We start from the raw sequence: 27,889 nt of genomic DNA, 5'->3' as shown, positions 1-27,889 counted from the left end.
CTAATAATCGGGCAAACCAATGAAGCTCAACCTTCAATGTGTGATCACTAACTAAGATGGCCAATGGGCTATGTTGTGTCGTGCAGGCCCAACCTATCAACAGAAGGTCCATGTGGGCTCGTGCTCGTGCCATGTCGTACCCACCATGTGATTCGTGCTTTTCCGTGACTAATTTGTTTTTGGCTTAGTCTCTGGATGGCACGCATGGGCTCGTATTGTGGATCATGCCTGAAATAGAAAACACGACATGCTTTTTTCTTAGAGGACATGCCAAGCTATTGGCTTTTTTCTTTCAAGACCATATACGTTTTTGGGTCCATGTGACTTTAATCAAACTCAATAGAATCAAAAGTTCAAAACTCAAGTCCATATTCAATAATAATAAACTAATAATAATAATAATAATTAGAATAAAATACTAACTGCTAAATTAGACCTTATGGATAACAACAACAACAACAACAACAAATATAATAATAAATTGTTCTTAAGGGTTAACTTAATTGTTAACTTGGACTTACATAGAGTCATAGATTATGGTCCATAATACCATTAATGCACATATTTATAAAATCATGATATTTCTAATTTTGCTTATTAAAATCTTGATATCATCCATGCATTTAACAAGTTATAAACATAAAATGATTAAAGCATTTTTAAAAAATAAGAATTAAATGAATTTGAAAAACTTACACTAATAAAGTTCATTAAAGATTGAATTTCAAGTTATTTTTAAAATAAAAAAATTTGGGTTTACTTTAATTAAAATGATTTGCTTTAATATACTTAGGCTCGCATGTTATTGATGAACCATGGGCCATGTGCTAATCCATCAGTGAAACGTGCTTATTGCTGACCATTTCACATGCTGTGATTTAGGTCACCGTTAATCATGCCTTGCTTTTAAGGCCAACGTCCCTAAAATTCTCAAACCAATCTAGTTCAAGTGCATTTCATGCCATGCCGTGTGCCTTATCCAAATGTGTTCGTGCATGGCTTGTTGGCCATATCTATTATTAGTTAATGTTAGATTTTGCTAGATAACATCTAATTATATCTGATGTATCATGTGGACCTAACTAACGCCTAAAATTTGTATTGTTTAAGCTTGGCCCCCTTTTTATTTAATATCTAGATTATCCATCTTCTTATAATTATAACGTCCAATAAAATTAGACCTAATTATTTTTAAATCCAATAAATATTTTAGTTCCATTTCAATATTCTTTTAATTGACACAATTATCTCTCATTCATTGTTTGAAAACATTATTATCCCTCTTTTATAGTTTTAAATGTTCAAGGATATCATACCAAAACTCACTAACTCACCACAAATTAAAAAATTCAAAAGTAAGAGAACAAAACAAATAATATTATTTTGGCACTAATATGATAATTCTACACTTATTATTTTGTTGAAAATCTTTTAGTTACATTTGACTTAAGCCTCCTTAGATTATAGTGGAATTTTTGTCCGCCAACCCTAAGTTTATTTTGTTATGAAAAATATTATAAAAGTTTAAATTTGTTCAATTTTGAGTTTGAGTTTGTTCAACCATCCACCAAAAAGATAAAGTTACTTTTATAAAATGGCAAAACAAAAGTATATACAAATTTTAATGGAAGTTATTTTGTAATGTTAATTCTGCCTTTTGATGGACAATTGATATGCATTATCAACAATGGGACGAAAATCAAAGAAATTCAAACTTTTATAATATTTTTTAAAAGAATGATTTTTTGTTTGGATGATTGATAATTTTTCTTATTTAAATTCCTAGATCCTTGATAAAAACATTTTGTGTGTGCCCCATGGCAACATAGTCCTGACCTATTTCTTTAGATGCGCGCACACACACACACACACACACACACATAGATACATAAAGAGCGAGAGAGAGAATAATGTTAAATCAAATAGAAACATATTAGTATTATTATTGGCATCATTGTGTCAACAATATTGTAATTTATTTCTTTCTTTTATCATGGATATGTTTCCTTTTATTAGAGGTTTATCTAATCTTGGGAATTACTTAAGATTAGATTATGTGGAATATTGGATGGAGGCATAAAAGAAGCAAATTGGCACAAAAGTAAGAATCCATATCAAAGAGTTACAAATAAAAATGACTACTATGTTGGCAAGTATATCAAGTATTTATGGAATATTGGACTCTTAAGGAAGTACATCCTAGTATCACTTATTTGTGGTATATTGAAATCTTAAAGAAGTATATCTTAATATTCCTCTACTAGAGATTGGGAGAAATACTACTCCTACATAAAGAGAACATCGAAGCAAGTGAAGAAGACATATTGTATTTTATATTAGAGAAGCAACCGATCCAGAGAACGAAAGAAACCTATTTTGCCACATATGATGTTTCATACTCTATGATGTTTTAGTTTCCTTCATCAAGTCTTCGGCATATCAATTAGACATTCTTTATATTTACTTTGATCTCTTCGAGATGAAAATGTCGTTTGTTGTGTTTAGAGATATTAAGAAAAGCATCAAACACAATTGAAGACGAACGATTCTCGCTAACTAAGGTTTACTAAGTAGATATAACGAAGTGGCGGTTAAAGCAAGAGGGTGTTTGAAATTGTCTAAGAATCCAATGTAATATTTTCATTACTTAGTGAATTGCTTGCAGTTTAGGCATCGGCTCGTGGATGTAGGATTTGCTCTGTGTGCTTTACTTTTTGCAATTTGCTATTTCTAGTACATTTATGATGAATGAACAGTAAATGTGAACAATGAAGTGAATAAGTGTGATAAATAATACTATAAATATTATTCATGATTTGTAACTCATATGAATAGTATTGCATAAACAGTAATTGATGAACAATGTTTTCAAGATTAATTAATTAAGGGAATTAATGTATCTATTGTTTTTATTTTTCCTATACTTGCTTAAATAGATCTAAGTTTTTAACAAGTGATATTAGAGCAATGTCGCTAACAATTTGTTTGGTGAGATTTTTGGATCTTGATATATTATTGTAGGCATGGATTTCCAGAGAGAAGGAGTCCATGATTGCTTGATCGCACTAATTATTCCTATTGGAAGCAAATGATGACTACTTTGATTAAATCCACTGACATAAGAGCTATGGAATATGTAGGATAAGGTTATACTTTACCCACTATGTTTGATCACGATAGAAACATAATTTTTAAACCTGTGAATTAATATTTCAATGCTAAAATTCAAGAATTTGGTTCTGATTCCAAGGCGCTCAATGTTGTTGTCAGTAGAGTTAACTTCAATCAGCATGATTTAATTTCTAGACTATGAGTACCAAGGAAGCTTGGGATATTATTTGAGATATTCAAAAAAGCAGACAATTTGGTAAAACATTCTAAACTTCAAAACTTGCAACGAAAATTTGAGAATCTTAAAATCCATGAACATGAAGAAACTATAGACTTTAATGCTAAACTTCTTCAGATTGCTAATTGACATGACTCAAAAGTGTATTACTTCCAAGTATAAGAGTGTTTAGTTATAATATAACCCGGTGAGTCTAGGGTCGAACCACAGGGAATTTAAAAATCTAATTGTTAATTTGTTTAAACAAAGAAATTTAATTGTAAGAAAATAAATCACTAGAAATCAATTTAAAGACATGCTAAGGTTATGAGATCCACTCTCATTTTTATATTTTTGCCTCACTTTTACCAGTTAATTATTATATCATTTAATTCTCAACTAACTATATGTGTGGATAAATATGGAATAAAGTACCTAATGTGCCACAACTATTTTAATGTTTCGACATTATGTCAAAATACCATACAGGTCCAAGAAAATTTATAAATTAACATGACATAAAAATAACTAGAAAAGAATAAAATAAACTTAAAAACTCATTTGAGAAAATAATAAATTTAATAGTTTGAAACATTGAGCTTCACCTTTCACCTCAGCTTAGTAAAATTAGCCACTCCTACTGAAAGAAAACACAACACCCTTTTTATTTGATAAAATTTTGAAATATGTTATAAGGAAAATTGATACAAAAGGAAACAAGAAAATAAAGAAAGACAAAAATTCTTCAGTTTCCTCTCAGCTACAACTCTCTCTCTCAGCTTAAGCTTCTTAATACTAGTTTTGCTCCCCCTGGCTCCCTGCATTTCCTTGCCGTTTATAGGCAAGGAATGCATTATCTTTATTTATTTTATTATTCTTATATATATATATATATATATATATATATTATATTGAAATGTGTGATGGTTAGGAGGCGTGATGGCCTCTTGGCCATCACAAGCAATCATGGTTGCCTTTTTTTCTTTTTTATTTTATTTTTTATTTATTATTACATCTCTTCAATTGTGTTCCAGTAGTTCTTCTTTGTTCCCGCTTTCAATTCCAATTCCATCTTTATTCCTGAAAAATATTTACAAGATAAAAATTAACAAATTGTGAATTAATTTAACATAAAATATATTTGGGGAGTATTAAAATAATTTAGAAATAATGAACGCATTAATCAATACAATAAGTGAAAAACTAATAATTTTATCCTTATTAAATGTACACTTTTTAGTGTCAATCACACCCCCCAACCAGCTTATTACTAGACCCTAGCAATTTAAGCAATAAAAATTTAGAGAAATTTCAAAACCAAATTGATTTTTTTTTTGAAAATTGTGTTCACTTCTTTCATCAGATCAATGAAAACAATCAAATAAAAATATAAGCATTATCTTCAGCCTAACGAAAATCACACCCGCACAAAATAGTTTAGTAAAATCCTATAAAATGATCAATTATTAGAGCTACATTAATCAAGCCACTTTTAAGAATAATACATCAAACCCCAAAATCTCACGATTAAGAGTGATTCTCTCAAAAGAAGGTATACCCCAAATTAAATTGTCACTCTAAAAATTGTAGATTTGAGAGAATAATAAAACAATATCACACACTCTCACCAAGATGAAAAAATAATGCACACGGCTTAGAAATAAAATGATCTCAAGTCCAAGGAATTACTAGCAAAATTTATTTTTATTTTTATGCATCACCACATCTTTTAGTCCATATTACCAGCTTTTACTTCAGACTATAGTTCCCTAAAATCAAGAAGGACTTTTATTAGGACGTAACGTAGGCTAGGGTTATGGCTAATAAAAAAAGTAATAGGGAAAACAAAAATATATGTTTGAAAAATAGAGGACTTTTTGGAGATTACAAGGTGCTTTTTTTTTTGGAATTGATTTCTCTTTTTTTTTTCTTTTTTTTTGAATAACACCATTATTAGGAATAAATAATCATCCCTATTTTCAAACATAATTGGGTGGTGGAAAACATAAAATATAAGGTGATACTCCACATTGGAGTGGGATAAGATAATAGGTTATCAAAGGAAAAAAAATTTTTTTTAAAGACTCAAAGGGGTTAACTATGGATTCTTTATAATAGGGTTGGCTAGCAATACTCAAGCGGATCAAAGATGGCCTTTTGTCATCTTTTAGGGCTCTAAATAATCTTTCATATCCACTAGTTCAATTTAGATGCGGCTGCACAAACTTTCTCTCTTTTTTTTTTAACTTTAAAGAAAATATAGAGATATTGTACAATAAATTGTGAAGTTGTATAGGCAAACATGGTTACTCTCCAAGGATAATAGACTCAAAAACTCGCTTAGACTTTTCATAACATGTACATTCCTCCAAATGGCTTAATCAATTTCACTCATCCAATTTCTCAATTTACGTTTCAACATGCAAAAGGGAAAACATAGTGTAACATAACTCAAGGCCAAAGATAATACGAATACCAAAATTTGAAAATCATCATGTTTTCCAATGTTAAAAGATCACATCGAAAAAGAAATATTTTTTTTAAAAGAAACACTAAAATTAAGAAGATGCGTTTCTAGAGACATTGCATTCTATATTCTGCCATCTTCGACTCAAATGTTTATCCAAAGTTAGTCTTTACAACAAAAATTAGTAAAAATATCACCAAGATTGAGACATTCCACAATTATCAACTATTCCCTCCCTCCAACTTAAAGGAGACATTGTCCTCAATGTCTAAAGAAAGGAGTAGAGTTTAGAAGATATCACCTGGCCACTGCTGGAAATATTTACAAACGGAAAGGTAAATCTAATTTACACTTTTTACGAGAGTTACTGCCATCGTCATCAGTTGCCCAATCTAATGCCAAAGTCATGGGATCTGGGTCTGGTTTGTAAGCTTGCAAAAGATCAAGTAACTCATTAGCAGTAGGAGCAAAAATGAAGAATTTTTTTGCTGAGGATGGAATGAAATAATTTTTTATTGTATGATTTAGAAATATTATTAAGCCATCATAAAAGTTATTAACATTTAACAAACTGATGGGTTTTTTATGGATATTCAAATGGGCTCAAGAAACAAATGTAATTAGCGCCTCTAAAGTTGCAAGGTCTCCTAGTAAGAAAATAAAAGCATTAGCATGATTTAACATTTCGGATATTCTTTCTTGCATACCTGAGATAACTAACTCTTCTCCAGTTTGTGGGTTTCGTAGACATCCTAAAGGTTTTAAGGCTTTTGGAATGATGCCTAGCACTTGACTTCCTCAAATGAAAGCAGCTTCAGAGACAAGCTTTGATAACCCTCGGTCACCTCCTCCATATACAAGATATAGTTTCCTCTATGCTATAGCACGACTAAAATCTATGGCTGCCTAAACGAACTCCTTATATTTTCTATAGCGAAATCCAGAAAGCACACAAATATTCTTTAGTTGTCTGCTTGAAGTTGCTGCCATTAGAAAAATTCTAAAAAGAAACAATTTGTGAGTGCTTGAAAAGGAGTTCAAATTTAAGGATCTTGGTGACGGACATAATGATATACATCTATAAATGGGGTGGTGTGTTTGTCAAATGACGCGTGAAGCTTTTAGCTTAATGATTCAAAGGCAAACAGTGAAAAGAAAAAGCAAATAGTGATTAGATATAAAAAAGACACAAAATAATAATAATAATAATGCAAAAGATAAAAGAACAGTAAAATAAAAGGATATTTACAGGTAGTTGTGATTGTGGCTCACATCTTCCTCCGGTTTTACGTCCAGTAACGACTTGAACGCCCTTTATGGGTTGAGGATAGGCTTCCCATCCAGTTTTCTTATAAACTGGCAAACAAGGTCTTCCTTTTGGAACAGCTTCCACAAATTTTGAATTTCACGTTGAACATATCTGCTCGGATGCGTCTCAAGAGATCGTAAGATATCATCCAATGATTCTTTACTCATGCCATCCTTAACGAATTTGATTTTATCTTCACAATTCACAGAAACCATTCCTAAAGTTTTACAACATGGCTTTTTGCAAGCGAGTCTTACACAGTGAGAACATTCAGAGCCAAGTCACTTAGCTCTTCTTTTCTTAGCAAATGTACTTTTACCAAAACCAGGCATGTAGGAAATGAATGGATCAGAAAACTCACCTGCCAGTCAAGCCTTTGCTTCAATTAACCAGCAAACATTCAGAGCCAATCCCATTGATCATTAACAAACGCAATCGTTCACAAAGACCTTTGTAAATCTTCTTAAGAGCATTTTGAGGGAGAGAAAGAAAACTTTGATGCAATTTTCGTTGTATTTCTTCCATGTTGGACATTGAGGTTTCAGTTATTGTGGGAAACTGAGAATACCGACTTAAAAAGTCACAGAGTACCGTTTTCCGCCATTTATACGGGGAGAGTGAATCAAAATAAAGCGAATCAAATCTATAAAATCAAATCAAAAGTGAAAAAGAACAACAAAATAAAACTAAAACACACAAGGAATATAACTCACATTCGTCCTTTTATTGAATTTACCTCCAGTTCCAATTGCAGATTATAAATATCATCCTCTATTTTGTTGAGTTGTCTTTCTTGATCTTTTATGTGAGATACTAACTCTGGTGGTTGTAGATCCCAAATGGGATGTGATTTACAAAATCGAAGCAATTTCCTCAGGTGAAATTTTACATGTAAAAGCTCTTTAGGATTATCAAAAAGGAACCTCCTCATGGACGTACTCATAACAAGTATAAAACTTTAGTGAGCTAAAGCACAATTGTCAAACAATACACAATTAAAAACAATGCAATGCACTCCAGTCAAGACATAGGGAAAAGGAAAAAGAAAAAAAAATCAAACAATTCAAACGATAGAGTAACAGTAAATCAAATTCACAAAAAGTTAAAATGAAAAGGCTTAATTAAAATTTGGTGGGTCACTCAAATTGATTTCGGTATTTGCTTCATGTGGTTGGTATTCCAGATATGGTTTCAATCTTTGACCATTAACTTTAAATGTGACACCATCCTTTGGATTCTCAATTTCTATGGCTCCATATGGATACACATTTTTTTACAACAAATAGACCATTCCACTTTGACTTTAACTTCCCTGAAAATAAATGAAGATGAGAATTATAAAGCAACATTTTTTTATAAATTTTAAATGTTTTCCGAAAAATTCTTTTGTCATGAAAAAATTTGGTTCTTGCCTTAATAATTCTGGAATTCTCATACGCATCATTTCTTAATTCCTCAAGTTCATTTAATTGCAATTTACGCACATTACCAGCATCATCAAGATTTGAATTAAAAGCTTTAATGACCCAAAATGATTTATGTTCAAGTTCAACTGGTAAGTGGCAAGATTTTCCATAAACAAGTCGATAGGGTGACATTCCTAAAGATGTTTTAAAAGCAATACGATATGCCCAAAGTGCATCAGTTAGTCAAAGAGACCAATCTTTACGGTTTGGATTAACTGTCTTTTCTAAAATTTGTTTTATCTCCCTATTTGCTAATTTAACTTGACCACTTGTTTGAGGGTGATAAGGGGTAGCAACTTTATGTGTAATTCCATATTTCTTCATTAAGGACTCAAATGGCTTATTACAAAAATGCTTACCTCCATCACTGATAATGGCTCGATGTATTCCAAATCTACTCAAAAGATTTTCTTTTAAAAAGCGGATCACAATCTTGTGATCATTGTGCCGATAAGGAATTGCCTCAATCCATTTTGAAACATAATCAACGGCAACCAAAATGTATACAAACCCAAATGATAATGGAAAAGGGCCCATAAAATCAATTCTCCAACAATCAAATATTTCAATGACAAGGATGGGGTTTAAAGGCATCATGTTTCGCTTTGAAATAGACCCTACCATTTGACAATTCTTACACACTTCACAGAATGCATGTGAATCTTTAAATAATGTAGGCCAATAAAATCCACACTGTAATATTTTTGCAGCTATCTTTTTTAAAGAAAAATGGCCACCGCATGCTTCAGAATGACAAAATTGAATGACCCTACTTACCTCGTTGTCTGGTATGCATTTTCAAAAAATTTGATCAGAGCAGTACTTGAACAGGTATGGATCATCCCAGTAAAAGCTTTTCACTTCTGTTAAGAATTTCTTCTTGTCCTGGGAATTCCAGTCACATGGCATTTCACCTGTTGCAAGATAATTAACAATATTACCAAGGCATTTTGTTTATAGAAAATAAAAATTCATGAGGGAAAGAATCATTTATGGGTATTGTTTCAGCGCCTTTTTTGTCCTTGATTGTCAAGTTAAATTCTTGAAGTAGCAAAATCCATCGTATCAACCTTGGTTTGGTATCCTGTTTTGGCATTAAATATCTCACAGCAGCATGATCAGAATAAACAATACTGGATTAACCAATTAAATACGAACGAAATTTATCCAATGCAAATATTATAGCAAGTAGTTCTTTCTCAGTTGTAGTGTAATTCATTTAAGCATTTTTCAAAGTTCTACTTGCATAATAGATGACAAAGGGTTTACCTTCCTTTCTTTGACCCATAACAGCGCCAATAGCAAAATCACTAGCATCACACATTAGCTCAAAAGGTAAAGACCAATCAGGGGGTTGCATTATTGGGGCTGATGTCAAAAGAGTAGTTATTTTTTCAAAAGCTTGTTGACAATCTTTAGTCCATTCAAAAGGTGTGTCTTTTATTAGGAAGCTACAAAGTGGTCTAGATATGGCACTAAAGTCTTTTATAAACCTCCTATAAAATCATGCATGTCCTAAAAAGGAACGGACTTCTCTAATTGTCTTTGGTGAGGGTAATTTTGAAATGACTTCAACTTTGGCTTTGTCAACTTCAATTCCGTTTGAAGACATAACATGGCCCAAGACAATTCCAGAAGTGGTCATGACATGGCATTTTTCCCAATTTAAAACCAGTCCTTTTTCTTTGCACCTTTGTAAAACGTTTTCTAGATTATCAAGACATGTATCAAAAGAATTTCCAAATACAGTTAAATCATCCATAAAGACCTCTAGACAATTTTCAACCATGTCGCTAAAAATGCTTAGCATGCACCTTTGAAATGTTGCATGAGCATTAAAAAGTCCAAAGGGTATTCTCCTAAATGCAAATGTTCCAAATGGGCATGTGAATGTGGTCTTTTCCGGGTCTTCTAAGGCAATAGGGATTTGATAATAACCAGAGTAGCCATCAAGAAAGCAATAGTAGGGATGTCCAGCTACTCTTTCGAGAATTTGGTCTAGAAATTGAAGGGGGAAATGATCTTTTCTAGTGGCATCATTTAATTTTTTGTAATCAATGCACATGCGCCAACTAGAGGGAATTCGTGTTGGGATTGGTTCACCTTTTTTCATTTTTTACAATGGTTATTCCATATTTCTTTGGTACTATTTGTGTTGGACTTACCCATTTACTATCAGAGATATGATAGATAATTCCTATATCTAGTAGTTTAAGGACCTCATTCTTTACCACTTCTTTTATATGAGGGTTTAGTCTTCTTTGTGGTTGATTGGTTGTTTTGGCATTTTCCTCTAAGTGTATTCGGTGTGTGTAAATTAAAGGATTAATGCCTTTTATGTCTTTTAAGGTCCAACCAAATGTAGTTTTATGCCTTTTGAGTACAGATAACAACTTGCCTCTTTGATCATGCGTGAGCTGGGAAGAAATTATCACAGGATATGTCTGCTGCTTTCCAAGATAGGCATACTTCAATTCTTCTGGTAATGGCTTTAATTCGAGCTTTGGTGCTTCCTCTTTGTTTGGTTCTTCAGGTTGTACTATATCTTCAAAGTTTGATTAGTCATCGTCAGCTGTAAGTACTGGCATAAAATCAAGTGTAGAACATATGTTAGCAGTATCACAATTTAATTCTTTACTTGATTCAAAAGAACCAACAAAATAAATTTTCGCAGAGTTTGTAAAATTTTCATCCTGAATGTGTTCCTCAATGATTGGCTCAATGAGATCAATCTCTTCATTCTCATTATCATCATCTTCTTGGTGGTGAGGTTATTTACACATGTTGAACACATTGAGTTCCAATGGTATGTTGTCGAAAGATAAATTCATTAATCAATTCCTACAATTAATCAAAGTATTAGCAGTAGCTAAGAATGGTCGACCCAATATAACAAGAATTTGTTTACATTCATTAGCAATTGTTTCCGTTTCCAAAATAATAAAATCCACAGGGTATATGAATTTATCGACTTGGACTAATACATCTTCAATTAAAAACAACATATCCAAATATCAAACAACAATCATTCCCGACAGGCCTTGGTAAAAAGGCATCCCCTTTAATTGCAATATTAATAGCCACACGAACATCCATGACTGCCAATGGTACTCCATGCACAGTCGCATTAGGATCATTGTTTGAAATGCAAGTTACGCAACCCAAAAAGGGGGGTGAATTGGGTTTTTAAAAATTATGCAATACAATTCGCACAACAAATTAATCTAACGCCTTAATGGAATAGAAAACAATAAATTCAAACAAGTATAAAAATAAAAGAGAAAGGAAAGAGAAAAACAAACACACGGATTTTTACGTGGTTCGGCAATCCCCACCTACATCCACGCCTCCAAGCCAACCAAGCTTGAGGATTTCACTATCCAAGGCTCCCAAGACTTCAAGTTCTTACAATTGACTTTCAATGTGTCAATGAACCTTTACAATCAAGAGATTATCTCCCCAATCTCTTTACCCCAAGGGTTTCTCACACTTATACACTCACAATTTGATAAGTAATGAAAATTACAACAAAAACTCTCTTTAAGAGTGGATATGCAAATAATAGCTCAACAATGATTCAATCAATGATGATTTGCATTTTGGAAGCTCAATATATGTTGTATGATCTTATATTTGCTTGCATTATTTCTTAGAATGAGGTTTGAGTTGAATTTTTATAGTTCAAGCTCGAAAACTAGCCGTTATAGGTAAATTCTCGTGCCCAAGTGGTTAGCCGCTTGATTTATCCGGCTAGCCGCTCAGGAACAATGATATTACCGTTATTTTTGAATTTTGCTACAGTAACATTGTTCACTAAAATTACACTTTGGCCCAAAACTTTCTATAATTATACTACGGCCCAAAATGTCATAAAACTTTACAAATATGTCCAATTTCAGAATTTCATAAGAATAGTTGACTTTCCGAAACTTTTTGAAATTATGATATGGCCCCAAAAATATTATTATTTCGCAAAAAGGTCCATTTCAAAATAATACCCATATTTTTCAAAGTTCTCAAAACCTTTCACTTTAATCCAAAATATTCATAAATTATAGTGTGGCCCAAAATATTTCAAATGTTTGTAAAAACGTCCAACTCTGAAATTTAATAATAATACTTATTAAAATTAAAGATTTCAAAACTTAGCATTTAAGTCCAAATTACTCAAATCCACAAAATACTTTACTTTATAAAAATAAAACCTTTTAGTTTATGAAAAGTATTTAATTGAATTAATCTCTTTAGTTTCTCAAATGCTAAATCATGCATCAATTAAATCATACCGGCTTTACAAGAATTTATCGCACTAATTTATTCGTTGAGCTCTAAACTTTATTCTTGATTTCGCCGTTTGTCCGTTGAGTGTCTTGAGCTTGATTTCACTTGATTCACTTGCATAAATATTACCCTTCAAAAACTAGTGAAAATGTGAAATACAATATCTATTAAATCACTTAATACATATGTTTGTTATCATCAAAATTACATTATGAGTAGCCCTTTAGGCTAACAATCTCCCCCTTTTTGATGATGACAAACATCTCATGTATTTTGACATTTATACTCCCCCTTAATACACGGCATATATAATTGAAGACATAAATCAAAATTAAAACAAAAACTCCCCCTGAATATATGATTTATGATAATTTGTAAGCTCCCCCTTAATATTTCAAAACCATGCATAAATACTTGAAATACAAAATACGTATTACATGTCTCCGAATTCAAAATACATGATCTCTCCCCCTTCATCATCAAAATTACTAGAAATTAATGCTAAGACCGATAATATGTTAATGGATAATCGAGAAACATGAATATATGGCCAATTAAAAATTTTAACCAAAATGATATTATCCAAAAACTTATCATATTTATCTCTCCCTTTATAAGAAAAATAAAAGATAGATATATGCAATTTGAAACAAGATCATCAAAAATAATTCAATGAAGATATTACCCATTTTGTGGGAGCAAAAATTTCGGCAGAGTCTCCCCTTAAAAATGAACAAATCCTCAAATACACAACGTGATAAAAAAAACACTTCCATATAAATTTAAACAAGTATAACAAACCAACAACTCTACCAAGTCATCAAGCAACACATAAGAATTAAGCATATAATTAACCAAAGAGTTATAATATTCCAAGAATCTGAAAACACCATCCAAATATAACATATCCGAAGATCAAATAACAAGCATCCTTAATCCACAAATTAAAAACAACATATCCAAATATCAAACAACAAGATGTCATCCGCAAATGAAAAACAACAATGCATGGAGAGATATAGTGCAGAGTGACAAATGAAAAAATAAAAATAGAGTGCTAAGGAGATGGTGGATGTTATGAAGAGGATGGTGGTGGAAATCCAAGAGCTGCAAAAAGTTGTTGTTGGCCATCAAGAAGCTGCTGCTGTTGAGCAAAGAGACGCTCTCGCTCGGAAATGGACTGAAGTTGAAAAGCTTCAAGCATAGACTGAAGTTTGTCTTGCCGCTCAGAAAGTGAATCCACTTTAGTTAACAGTTGCTGCAACGAATCCTTAGAGTCAGCTGAAGTAGAGTAGGAAGGGCCCTCGGAAGGTGGAGGACGTGAGAGATATGGAGCACTAAGATCAGGAAGCAAGTGTGGGGGACGGACATCGTTAAAGAAACGATGATCTGAAGGAGCAAGTTCCGTAACCTTTTTGTTTCTTTGATCTTTATGCCAGCTATCATCCCTCCAATAAAAACCCAGATTAGCGATTGAGTCATCGCCTAATTTCCTCGAATTCAAGGAGATTGACTCAGTTACAAGGACACGGAAATACTCTAGAATTTGGGTAATAATACTAGCATATGGAAGGGATCTTTTAGCTAAGCTGGGAGTACTAAGCATATGATGAAGGATAATTTGCCCAATATTTAGCACCCTCTCCTCTAGAATGCAATCCAAAATGGCTACATCTAAACGACTAACTTCATCCGCATGACCAGACCTAGGAGTAATAACATAATGAAGAACATAATAAAGGATTCGAGTTTGAAGAGGTAAGGCTTGAGATTTCAAAGGTGAGTTACCGAACGCAGTGGACAAATCACACCGTCAACAAATTTTTCGAATGACATTTTCAAGTGAAAACCAAGGTTCTTTGATTTTGGCTCTAGCACTATATAGTTCCAATCCCTCATTTAGAGTTCCAAGGGTAGAATTTAGCAAAGCAACATCAAATTCAATTTGAATTCCCCCAACATTAGTAACAATTCTATTCGAAACTTTCATATCTATATTCAAATAAAAAACCTTGACTAAATTTTCATAGTAATGTTCATTAACAACCAACACATTCTTCCATCCCATAGCAATAAGGAAATCTTTAAGAGATTTATCACAAATTTCTAAATTCTCCATATTACTGAGATTGACGAAATAAGGAGTAATGACCGACCTTGGCTTGAAAATGTTGAGAAAACATTTCCGAAGTAGTAGTCGTGGAAAATGAATCAACATAAATTCCGAATTATCGCCATGATCATCCTTACGCTTCTTGGCCACGTGTTTTCCCTTGGACTTGTCACCACCCGCCATTGTTGGAAGAAAAAAGAGCTTAAAAATGCAATTTCGGGTTTAACAAAATTTGAGTGAAATGGATTTGGTTGAGGCAAGAAAATCAATCCTAGAGATGAATGAGGCTAATTTATGATATAGATTGAATTAGAAATGGACTAAAGGAAGATTGAAAATGAAGAGAGAGAAACGAGTAGAGTGAGAATTTTTTATTTTGGGTTTTATGTGGAGAATTGATGAAATGTTGTTTTAAGAGTGAAAATTGAAGGAGTAATGGATAAATAATGATTTGAGTGGTTGATTTTAACAAGAAAATGGGTGAGAAATGAAGAGATTTGAGAAAGAAAATGGAGGGGCACTATTCATGCGTGAATGAAATGGTAATGAAATGATGAAGAACAAGTGAAGAAATGATGATGGAGAAGTGTTTAATGAAGATGAAATGCATGGGTATTAGTTTGAATGGTTGATTTGGGCATAAAAATGGATGAAAAATGAAGAAATTTGAAGTGAAAATGGAGAGGTGTTTCACGGTTTGGGTAAGAGAAAGAACAAGTGCAGAAAAATAACGAAGGAAGAAGAAGAAGCAAAAAAAAAAATGACTCCAACCCGTGACCAAGCGGCTAACCGCTTGCTCTTAGGTTTGGGATAGTTTCCAAGCGGAACAGGCGGCTAGCCGCCTGGTGGCTGTCCATCTGCACAATACTTGCTTTTCGGCTAGTTTCGATCAATTCCGTGACCATTTTGTGATCCCGAAATAGCTCAAGAGCTAATTTAATGCATGATTCATGATTTTAAACATCCAAAAGATGATTAATTCAAACTAATAATCCATCCAACAAACATATATTCATGAAGCACATAAGAATTCAAAAATTAATAAATCAAACACCTCATATATCTAACATGCTCAAACACTTCATAAACATTAACAATCATCAAGCAAACAATTTTAATACATTAAATAACATAAATAGAGATGTTAATGTGAAAATTTCATCATCCCAAGTTCATGCCAAATTTTTTAAAATTGTTCTTCGCAAAGGGGTTTTGTAAAAATATCGGCAAGTTATTTTTTCGTAGAGATAAATTCTAATGCAATATCACCCTTTTGTACATGATCTCTCAAGAAACGATGACTAATCTCTATATGCTTAGTTCTAGAATGTTGAATGGGATTCTTTGAAAGATTTATGGCGCTAGTATTATCACACTTGATAGGAATTTGTTCAAGATTAATGCCATAGTCTCTAAGTGTTTGTTTCATCCAAAGTGTTTGTGCACAACAACTACCTGCGGCAATATATTCCGCCTCAGTAGTCGAAAGTGCAACCAAATTTTATTTCTTGCTAAACCATGAAACGAGTGAATGACCAAGAAAATGGCAAGTTCCACTAGTACTTTTCCTATCGACCTTGTAACCGGCAAAATCAGCAACCGAATAACAAGTTAAATCTATGTGAGTTCCTCTAGGATACCAAAGGTCAATATCTATGGTTCCACTCACATAATGAAAAATTCTTTTAATAGCAAACAAATGAGATTTCTTGGGACATGATTGAAATCTTGTACACAAACATACATTAAACATGATATCGGGTCTACTTGTGGTTAAGTAAAGTAAGGATCCGATCATACCTCGATACTTTTTAATATCAACCTCTTTACCTTTTTCATCTTTATCAAGCTTGATTGTTGTACTCATTTGAGTATTCTTGGTATTTGATTCATCAATACCAAATCTCTTGAGCAAGTCTTTGACATACTTAGCTTGGTTGATGAAGATCCCTTCATTGTTTTGTTTGATTTGAAGTCCAAGGAAATACTTCAATTCTCCCATCATGCTCATCTCAAATTCCTTACTCATACAAGAGGAAAACTCTTTGTACAAAGATTCATTAGTAGAACCAAAAATAATATCATCAACATAAATTTGAACAACAAGTATATCTTGATTTTTATTTTTAATAAAAAAGGTAGTATCCGCTTTTCCCATCGAAAAATCGTTATCCAACAAGAAATTTTTAAGCCTATCATACCATGCTCTAGGTGCTTGTTTTAATCCATACAATGCTTTTGATAACTTATAAACATGATTTGGAAATTTTTCATTTTCGAAACCAGGGGGTTGTTTCACATAAACTTCTTCCATAATATAACCATTTAGGAAAGCACTCTTGACATCCATTTGAAATAAAATAAAATCTTTATGACATGCAAATGCTAACAACATCCTAATGGATTCTAATCTAGCTACAGGTACAAAGGTTTCATTGAAATCGATTCCTTCTTCTTGGTTGTATCCTTGAGCCACTAATCTATATTTATTTCTTACAACCACACCAGATTCATCCATTTTATTTCTAAAAACTCATTTAGTGCCTATAATGGATTGATGTTCCGGTTTAGGAACCAATTCCCACACTTTATTTCTCTCAAATTGATTTAACTCCTCTTGCATTGCTATAATCCAAGACTCATCATTTTCAGCATCCGCAAAAGATTTTGGTTCAATTTGAGAAATAAATGCAGCACGCTCACATGTGTTTCTAAGTAATGATCTAGTTGTAATATCTCTTGAAGGATCACCTAAAATTAAATCCTTAGGATGAGAAGAAACATATCTCCACTCCTTGGGGAGTGTGTGGGAAATACCTTCTTGTTGTTCCATATTTGTTTGTTCTTCTTATCTATCCTCTTGATTTTCTTGTGGTGCATTCTCTTGATTCTCTTTTGATGATTTTTCTTGTAATTCTCCATCTGCATCATCATTAACAACTCTTTTCTCTGCAGAGGAGGGGTTAGATTCATCAAATGTAACATGCATGGATTCTTCCACAACTAAAGTTCTTTTGTTATAAACTCTATAAGCTTTGCTTGAGTTTGAATACCCGAGAAAGATGCCAACATCAGATTTTGGATAAAATTTACCTAGATTATCTTTTGTATTTAAAATAAAATATTTGCATCCAAAAACTTTGAAATAACTAATGTTGGGTCTTCTATCTTTCCAAAGCTCATAGGGAGTTTTATTGAGATGAGGTCTAATCAACATCCGATTTAAAACAAAACAAGCGGTGTTGACGGCTTCAGCCCAAAAATATTTTGGTAATGCATTTTCATTTAACATGGTCCTAGCCATTTCATGAATAGACCTATTCTTTCTCTCAACAACTCCATTTTGTTGTGGAGTCCTCGGTGATGAAAATTGATGCTCAATGCCAAAATCATTACAAAAATTTTCAAATGCATGATTTTCAAACTCTCCACCATGATCACTTCTAATACAAGTAATAGAATAACCCTTTTTCATTTTGAACCTTTTTACAAAAAATTCTAAATGCATCAATGGCATCATCCTTATTAGCTAAGAATAATACCCATGTGTATCTAGAATAATCATCTACAATTACAAATGCATAAAATTTGCCACTTAAACTAGCATATCTAGAAGGTTCAAACAAATCTATGTGAAGTAATTGAAGAGGTTTTGAAGTAGAGATATGATTCTTGTTTTATAAAGAGGTTTTGATTTGTTTTCCAAATTGACAAGTTTCACAAATTCTATCCTTTTGAAAACTAATTTTTGGAAGACCTTTAACTAAATCATTTTTCGAAATTTTTGAAATTAAATCCATGCTTGCATGTCCTAGTCTTCTATGCCATAACCAACCATCATCATGCAATGCCGAAAAAAATTTATCATGAGTAGATGCACACTCTATATCAATCGTGTAAACATTGCCACATCTATTTCTCATACACAAAATTTTCCCATCACATGCATTCTCAATACCACATCTTGATTTATCAAAAGCAACTTTATAACCTTTGTCACATAGTTGACTAATGCTAATTAAATTGTGTTTCAAATTTTCAACCAAACACACATTTTCAATTAGAGTTGAAGAAACTTTACCAACATTACCAATTCCGAGAATTTTTCCTTTTGAGTTATCTCCAAAGGATACATCTCCACTATTTTTTATTTTAGTGAAACTTGAGAACCATGCATAGTTTCCGGTTATATGCCTAGAACATTCGCTATCCAAGTACCATTTATTTTTCTTTTTCTTCAAGCCCTGTAAAGAAAATCTTATGTCTTAGGTACCCAAACCTTTTTGGGTCCTTGAGCGTTAGCAACGGTTTCTTTTGGAATCCAAATACATTTGACACCATACTATGCATTCCTTTTCACGGGACATCTATATTTCATGTGACCATTTTGATTACAATAATGACAAACAATCTTATGATCACTTGTGGAGGTAGCTTTAACAAAATAATTCTTATAATACTTTTGCTTCAAGTTAGGCTTATACCCAAGTCCTCCTTTATCAAAAACACATTTTTGAGAGTTAAGCATATTATCCAATATCTTTTGCCCATTTGTAAATTTTAGAACAACATTACTAAGTTCAATATTCTTTTTCTTGAGCATTTCATTTTCCTTTTTCAAATCATCTACATGTGACTCTAAATGCTCATGTGAAGTGCTAGGTTTTTCATTTGATAATGCAACTCTATTATGCAAGGTTTTATTCTCTAATTCTAATCCTTTAATCTTCTCATTCAATGACTCATTGCATTTTTGCATGGCATCCTTTTCATTTGTAAATTCTAGCAATTTCTTTTTAAGGCATGCATTCTTTTTACCAATTTTCATCAACTCATCATGCATTTCTTTGAAAGCATTATACAATTCATCATAGGTTGGATCACTTACCTCATTGAGATCATCATCATCTTCTATTGCCATAAGTGCTAGGTTTGTTACTTCTTGCGACTCTTTTTCATCACTTGAATCTTCATCGCTATCATCCCAAGTAGCAACCATAGCTTTCTTCTTGAGTTTGTTGAGAAGTGGGCATTCTGATCTTATATGGCTGGGTTTTTTGCATTCATAGCATATGATTACCTCTTTCTTCTCCTTTTGGTTTTTAAGTTTCTAAATTTTCTTCGGTCACCGGTTTTCCTAAAAATTTTTCTGAACCTCCTTACTAGCATAGCCAACTCCTCATCATCCGGCTCACTTTCCCCATCACTCTCATATTTTGTGGCTTTGAGAGCAATGTTTTTCTTCATTTCCTCATTTCCTCTTTCGGCTGCCAAATCTTCCTCATAAGAAATAAAAGAACCAATTAAATCATCAATAAGTAAGATATTCAAATCTTTAGCTTCCTCAATGGCAGTCCTTTTTTGTCTCCATTCCTTAGGTAATGACCTAATGATTTTCTTAACTTTCTCGCTATTTGAAAAGGTCTTTCCTAGGGCTCCTAGAGTGTTTACTATGTCCGTGAATCTAGTATACATAGAATACACACTCTCATTTTGTTTCATTTAGAACAATTCATATTGCCGAGTGTACCTACTAATTTTAGACTCTTTCACTTGATGCGTGCCTTCATAAACAACTTCAAGTTTGTGCCAAATTTCATTAGCACTTTCACAACTAAACACTCTATGAAACTCTTTCTTATCGAGTGCACAAAACAAGGCATTCATAGGTTTGGAATTTAGAGAAGCTTTTCTCTTTTCCAATTCATTCCATTCCCGTGAAGGTTTTGGAATGTCTTCCCCTAATTCATTTTTAGTCAAAGGCATAAATGGACCATCACATACAACTTCTCAAATTTCATAATCTAGTGCTTGTAAATAAATTCTAATCCTAGTTTTCCAATACGGGTAGTCATTTCCGTCAAAGAACGGTGGCCTAGTTATGGATTGTCCTTCCCTAAAAATTAAATCATTTTGTGTTGCCATGGATCTTTAACTATAGACGGTTAAGTCCTAACAAAAGTGAAATTCTAGTTATGCAACCCAAGAGGGGGGGTGAATTGGGATTCTAAAAATTATTCAATTCTAAAACAAAATATCATGCAAATCTAAAACGAATTTAAAGCAATAACAATTAAATCAATCACAATATAAAAAGATAAGGGAAGAGAGATTCAAACACAAAGATTTTTACGTGGTTCGGCCAACCTTACCTACGTCCACGCCTCCAAGCTTTCCGGGCTTGAGGATTTCACTAAGCAAGCCTCCAAGGCTTCAAATGCTTACACTTGACTTCCAAGGTGTCAATGAACCTTTACAATAAGAGATTATCCTCAATCTCTTAACCCAAGTGTATCCCAACACTTACAATCACTCAAAGTAAAAGATTACAAATTATTTTTCTCTCACACAATATTTAAGATTACAAATCAATGCCCAATGTGTGAATAGATGAAGTAAGAATGTGTTTAAAGCTCTATGAAGATTGTATTCTCGAATATAAGCTCAATGGTCGTGTTGTGATCTATCTTGTTTGAATTTGAATGAGCTTATTTATAGCTGGAGCTAAAAAACTAGCCGTTATAAACTGTCTACACGAAAACGGTTCGCCGTTAACCATTAACGGTTAACCGTTTAGGCTGGTCAAAAGTTACCGTTGGGCCAAATTTCAAATAAACGGTTTGCCGTTTAGGCTTACCCTTTCGCCGTTAAATTCCAGAGACCTGCAAAACAAATTTGGTTTAACCGTTCTTACTAAACGGTTCAAGGTTAGCAATCTGAAAATAATCGGTTAACCGTTTTCAGTAAACGGTTCACCGTTATTTTCCAGAATCATCATTTTAACAATACTTTGCAGAACATACTTTCTGGATATTATCGGTTAGCCGTTTTAAATAAACGGTTAGCCGTTTGCTACAGTGATTGCCATAGTGAAATTATTTTCTAAATTTATAGTTTGACCCTAAAACTTTATAAAACTATGTTATGGCCCAAAATGTTATGAAAGTTTACAAATAAGTCCAATTTCAGAATTTCTAAATAATGCTTTGTTAATCTCAAAACTTTTTGAAATTATGATATAGCCCAAAATGCTGTGACACTTTTCAAATAAGTCCTTCTCCAAAATTTCAAGCAATACTTGTTGATTTCAAAGTTTTTAAAACTCTTTCAATTAAATCATAAACTTGAAAAACAACCAATTTCATAAAATCATTTTTCCATTAAATATAAAACCTTTATAGTGTAAAAATAATGATTTATTTAAAATGTATAAAAATAATAATTTGAGCTTAAAAGATTAATCATTCTTAATGTTGTTTGTTATCATCAAAATCAACATTATGAAAACATATATGTTAACAATCTCCCCCTTTTTGATGATGACAAACATTTCATGTATTTAAAGAATAATTCCACAAATTGCTCCCCCTAAATATAATCTTCTCTTACAATTTTCCTAAATTAACAAATTTAAATACATGTATTCTTCTCCCCCTCATCATCAAAAAGAAAACTTAGTGGAAATGAAAAAGAGTAGCAAATTTGTTACCCATGTTGTCCGAGTAGAAATTGGGATAGATACTCCCCCTAACAACAAGCATCACCTCAAATACAAGTTTAGTAATATTACTCCCAAATTATTATAAATTATGATACACACCATGTAATCAAATCATCATCATATCTCAAAATCATCACCATAATCACATATTAATCATCAAAACAATATTCAAAAGTCCATATTATTCTCCTCTTTTTGATAACATCAAAATGATATATTACTTTGTTTCCCCCTTTGGACAACAAAAAAGTTCAAAATGCATATTATCCAAAATCATATTATATGCTCCCCCTAAATATATGGCCAATTTAAAATTTTAACTAAAATGATTTTAACAAAAAAACATATCATATTTATCCCCCCCTTCATCATAAAAAAGAAAAGATAGATAGATGCAATCGAAACAAGATCATAAAAAAAATAATTCGATGAAGATATTACCCATTTTGTGTGAGCAAAAATTTCGACAGAGTCTCCCCTTAAAAATTAACAAATCCTCAAATTCACAATATGGTTAAAAACACTTCCATATAAGTTCAAACAATTATAACAAACCAACAACTCCTTCAATTCATCAAGCAGCGCACATATAATCTTCAATCATCAAAATCATCAAGAAATCAAATCATCCCAAGTTTATGCCGAATTTTTTAAAATTGCTCTTCGCAAAGAGGTTTTGATTTCTTTACCAAATTGGCATGCATATTATCAACTATCCAAGCTCCATAATTACCAATCACATTTTATAAATCAAGACAACTAAACTCATCAAAGATCTAATGTGACATTTCAATATAACTTAAAAAATCTTATATGCTTAAAATTCTCGAAGTATATGTATTTTTTCCTTTTTCGATATCATTTAAAACAAGTAAGACATATTCAACAATACATCGATAAAGTACAAAAAATGCATTCATTCACTAATCATAGATTGCATAAGATCAAAGCTTCATCAAATACAATGTAATCATCAATGCACATTCTTTATCATCAAAACTTAAGAAAAGCATAAGTACATAATGACAATATATAGATCATCAAAATCAACATAACTATTACGAAAAGCCATCATTATAAGTAAAGAACAAGTGATCAAATTCATAAGTGCAATAAGTCATTTGTACGAATTTTATAAATGATATAACACAATTAATAGCATATGAATTCACACATACATAAGAGATGGACAATGATGATAGACAATTAAGAAGATGAAATCAAAGACCATACAATCATCAAAATCAAACAAATCTATCATGATGAATTGACAAGCTACATCATAAATATATAACCATGCATCATGATAAAGCACTCAATGTTAAACAAAATGATAATTCCATCATACAAACATACTTTCGCAAATTCATTTATCATGATTCATTCAACAAAATTAATATGGCAAGAATTGTTACCAAAACAATTAAATCATCTTGCCTCATCTTTTTCTCCTAGATCATACTCAAGTGATTATCCTCACAAGCTTTCATCGAGAAACTTCTCCACTATTCCTTGATTGTGGTACCTACAAAGAAAATATTCAAGGTGTGCATTTTGGTACCCAAATACTCTTGGGTCCTTGAGTGTTAGATTTGGTTCCTTTTGGAACCCAAATACACTTGACTCCATAATATACATTTCTCTTAATTGGAAATCGAAAACTCATATGACCATTTCCATTACAATAATGACAAACAATCTTATGATTACTTGTGGAGGTAGCCTTTACAAAATATTTTTATAATATTTTTGTTTCAAGTTAGGCTTATACCCAAGTTCTCCTTTCTCAAGCACACATTTTTGAGTACTTAGTAATTTTTCTAAGTTCTTTTGACCACTTGTGAATTTTAACACAATTTCGTTGAGCTCATTACTCTTTTTCTTAAGTACTTCATTTTCTTTCATCAACTCATCAACATCTGATTTTTCATGCTCATATGAAATACTTTGTTTACCTTTAAATGATGCAATTCTATCATGCAACATTTTATGATCTAACTCTAGTCCTTTAATCTTTTCATTTAATGAATCATTGCATTTTTGTAAAGCATCCTTTTCATTTTTCAAGTCATCTACAGATGATTCTAGATGCTCATGTGAAGTGCTAGGTTTCTCATTTGATAATGCAACTCTATCATGCAATGTTTTATTCTCTAATTCTAGGCATGTAATCTTTGCACTTAGAGATTCATTTTCATTTGTGAGCTTTACCATTTTCTTTTTAAGACATGCATTCTTTTTACCAATTTTTATCCAATTATCATGCAATTTTTAAAAGCATCATATAATTCATCATAAGTAAAAAGATCATTTACCTCATCAAGTTCATCATCCGATTCATCTCCAATTACCATGAGAGCTAGATTTGTCATTTCTTGATGCTCTTCATCATCACTTGTTTCCTCATCGCTATCATCCTATGTGGCTACCATTGCTTTCTTCTTGAGCTTGTTGAGAAGAGGGCAATTCATTCTTATATGGCCAGGCTTCTTGCACTCATAACATTTGATTACTTCTTTCTTCTCCTTTCGGTTCTTGAGGTCTCTAAATTTTCTTCGCTCACCGGATTTCTTAAAAAGTTTTCTGAACCTCCTAGCCAGCATATCCATCTCCTCCTCATCCAGCTCGCTTTCCTCATCACTCTCATGTTTCGAGGCTTTGAGAGCAATGCTTTTCTTCTTCTCCTCATTGCCTCTTTCGGCTGCCATGTCTTCCTCATAAGAAATAAGAGAACCAATTAAATCATCAACAAGTAAGATATTCAAATCTTTAGCTTTCTCAATGGCAGTCCTTTTTAGTCTCCATTCCTTAGGTAACGACCTAACGATTTTCTTAACTTTCTCCCTATTTGAAAAGGTCTTTCCTAGGGCTCCTAGAGTGTTCACTATGTCCGTAAATCTAATATACATAGAATACACACTCTCACTTTGTTCCATTTGGAACAATTCATATTGCCGAGTGTACCTACTAATTTTAGACTCTTTCACTTGATTCGTGCCTTCATAAACAACTTCAAGTTTGTGCCAAATTTCATTAGCACTTTCACAATTAGACACTCTATGAAACTCTTTCTTATCAAGTGCACAAAACAAGGCATTCATGGCTTTGGAATTTAGAGAAGCTTTTCTCTTTTCCAATTCATTCCATTCCCGTGAAGGTTTTGGAATATCTTTCCCAACTTTGTTTTTAGTCAAAGGCATAAATGAACCATCACAAACAATTTCCCAAATTTCATAATCTAAAGCTTCTAAATAAATTCTCATCCTAGTTTTCCAATATGGGTAGTCATTACCGTCAAAGAACGGTGGTCTAATTGTGGATTGTCCTTCTCTAAAGGTTGAGTCATTATGGGTTGCCATGGATCTTTAACTATAGACGGTTAAGTCTACACAATAGCACCTCGCTCTGATACCAAATGAAATTCTAGTTATGCAACCCAAGAGGGGGGCTGAATTGGGATTCTAAAAATTATTCAATTCTAAAACAAAATATCATGCAAATCTAAAACGAATTTAAAGAAATAACAATTAAATCAATCACAATATAAAAAGATAAGGGAAGAGAGATTCAAACACGAAGATTTTTACGTGGTTCGGCCAACCTTGCCTACGTCCACGCCTCCAAGCTTGCCGGGCTTAAGGATTTCACTAAGCAAGCCTCCAAGGCTTCAAATGCTTACACTTGACTTCCAAGGTGTCAATGAACCTTTACAACAAGAGATTATCCTCAATCTCTTAACCCAAGTGTATCCCAACACTTACAATCACTCAAAGTAAAAGATTACAAATTATTTTTCTCTCACACAATATTTAAGATTACAAATCAATGCCCAATGTGTGAATAGATGAAGCAAGAATGTGTTTAAAGCTCTATGAAGATTGTATTCTCGAATATAAGCTTAATGGTCGTGTTGTGATCTATCTTGTTTGAATTTGAATGAGCTTATTTATAACTGGAGCTAAAAAACTAGCCGTTATAGACTATCTGCACAAAAATGGTTCGCTGTTAACCATTAACAGTTAACCGTTTAGGCTGGTCAAAAGTTACTGTTGGGCCAAATTTCAAATAAACGGTTTGCCGTTTAGGCTTACCCTTTTGCCGTTAAATTCCAGAGACCTGCAAAATAAATTTGGTTTAACCGTTCTTACTAAACGGTTCAAGGTTAGCAATCTGAAAATAATCGATTAACCGTTTTCAGTAAACAGTTCACTGTTATTTTCCAGAATCATCATTTTAACAATACTTTGCAAAACATACTTCCTGGATATTATCAGTTAGCCGTTTTAAATAAACGGTTAGCCGTTTGCTACAATGATTGCCACAGTGAAATTATTTTCCAAATTTATAGTTTGACCCCAAAACTTTATAAAACTATATTATGGCCCAAAACGTTATGAAAGTTTACAAATAGGTCCAATTTCATAATTTTTAAATAATACTTTGTTAATCTCAAAACTTTCTGAAATTATGATATAGCCAAAAATGCTATGACACTTTTCAAATAAGTCCTTCTCCAAAATTTCAAGCAATACTTATTGATTTCAAAGTTTTCAAAACTCTTTCAATTAAACCATAAACTTGAAAAACAACCAATTTCATAAAATCATTTTTCCATTAAATATAAAACCTTTATAATGTAAAAATAATGATTTATTTAAAATGTATAATAATAATAATTTGAGCTTAAACGATTAATCATTCTTAATCTTGCTTGTTATCATCAAAATCAACATTATGAAAATATATATGTTAACAAAGAGAACCAAACTCTGATACCAAATGAAATGCAAGTTACGCAACCCAAGAGGGGGGGTGAATTGGGTTTTTTAAAATTATGCAATACAATTCGCACAACAAATTAATCTAACGCCTTAATGGAATAGAGAACAATAAATTCAAACAAGCATAAAAATAAAAGAGTAAGGGAAGAGAAAAACAAACACATAAATTTTTACGTGGTTCGGCAATCTCCGCCTACGTCCACGCCTCCAAGCCAACCAAGCTTAAGGATTCCACTATCCAAGCCTCCCAAGGCTTCAAGTTCTTACAATTGACTTCCAAGGTTTCAATTAACCTTTACAATCAAGAGATTATCTCTCAATCTCTTCACCCTAAGTATTTATCACACTTACACACTCACAATTTGATAAGAAATGAAAATTACAACAAAAACTCTCTTTAAGAGTAGATATGGAAATAATAGCTCAACAATGATTCAATCTATGATGATTTGTGTTTTGGAAGCTCAATATATGTTGTATGATCTTATATTTGCTTGTATTAGTTCTTAGAATGAAGTTTGAGTTGAGTTTTTATAGTTAAAGCCCGAAAACTAGCCGTTATAGGCAAATTCCCGCGCCCAAGCGGTTAGCCGCTTGATTTATCCGGCTAGCCGCTCATGAACAGTGATATTACAGTTATTTT

General features: G+C 32.4%; 1 pseudogene; it reads right to left on the bottom strand.

Moving 5' to 3' along the window:
- Positions 1-27,889, bottom strand: part of LOC127903084 (uncharacterized) — a 75,773-nt pseudogene that overhangs the window by 11,465 nt on the left and 36,419 nt on the right.

The sequence above is a fragment of the Citrus sinensis genome, chromosome 6, assembly GCF_022201045.2.
Source record: "Citrus sinensis cultivar Valencia sweet orange chromosome 6, DVS_A1.0, whole genome shotgun sequence".
NCBI classification, from domain to species: Eukaryota; Viridiplantae; Streptophyta; class Magnoliopsida; order Sapindales; family Rutaceae; genus Citrus; species Citrus sinensis.
Note: the sequence above shows the minus strand (reverse complement) of the source record. Positions and strands in the feature narration are given on the sequence as shown.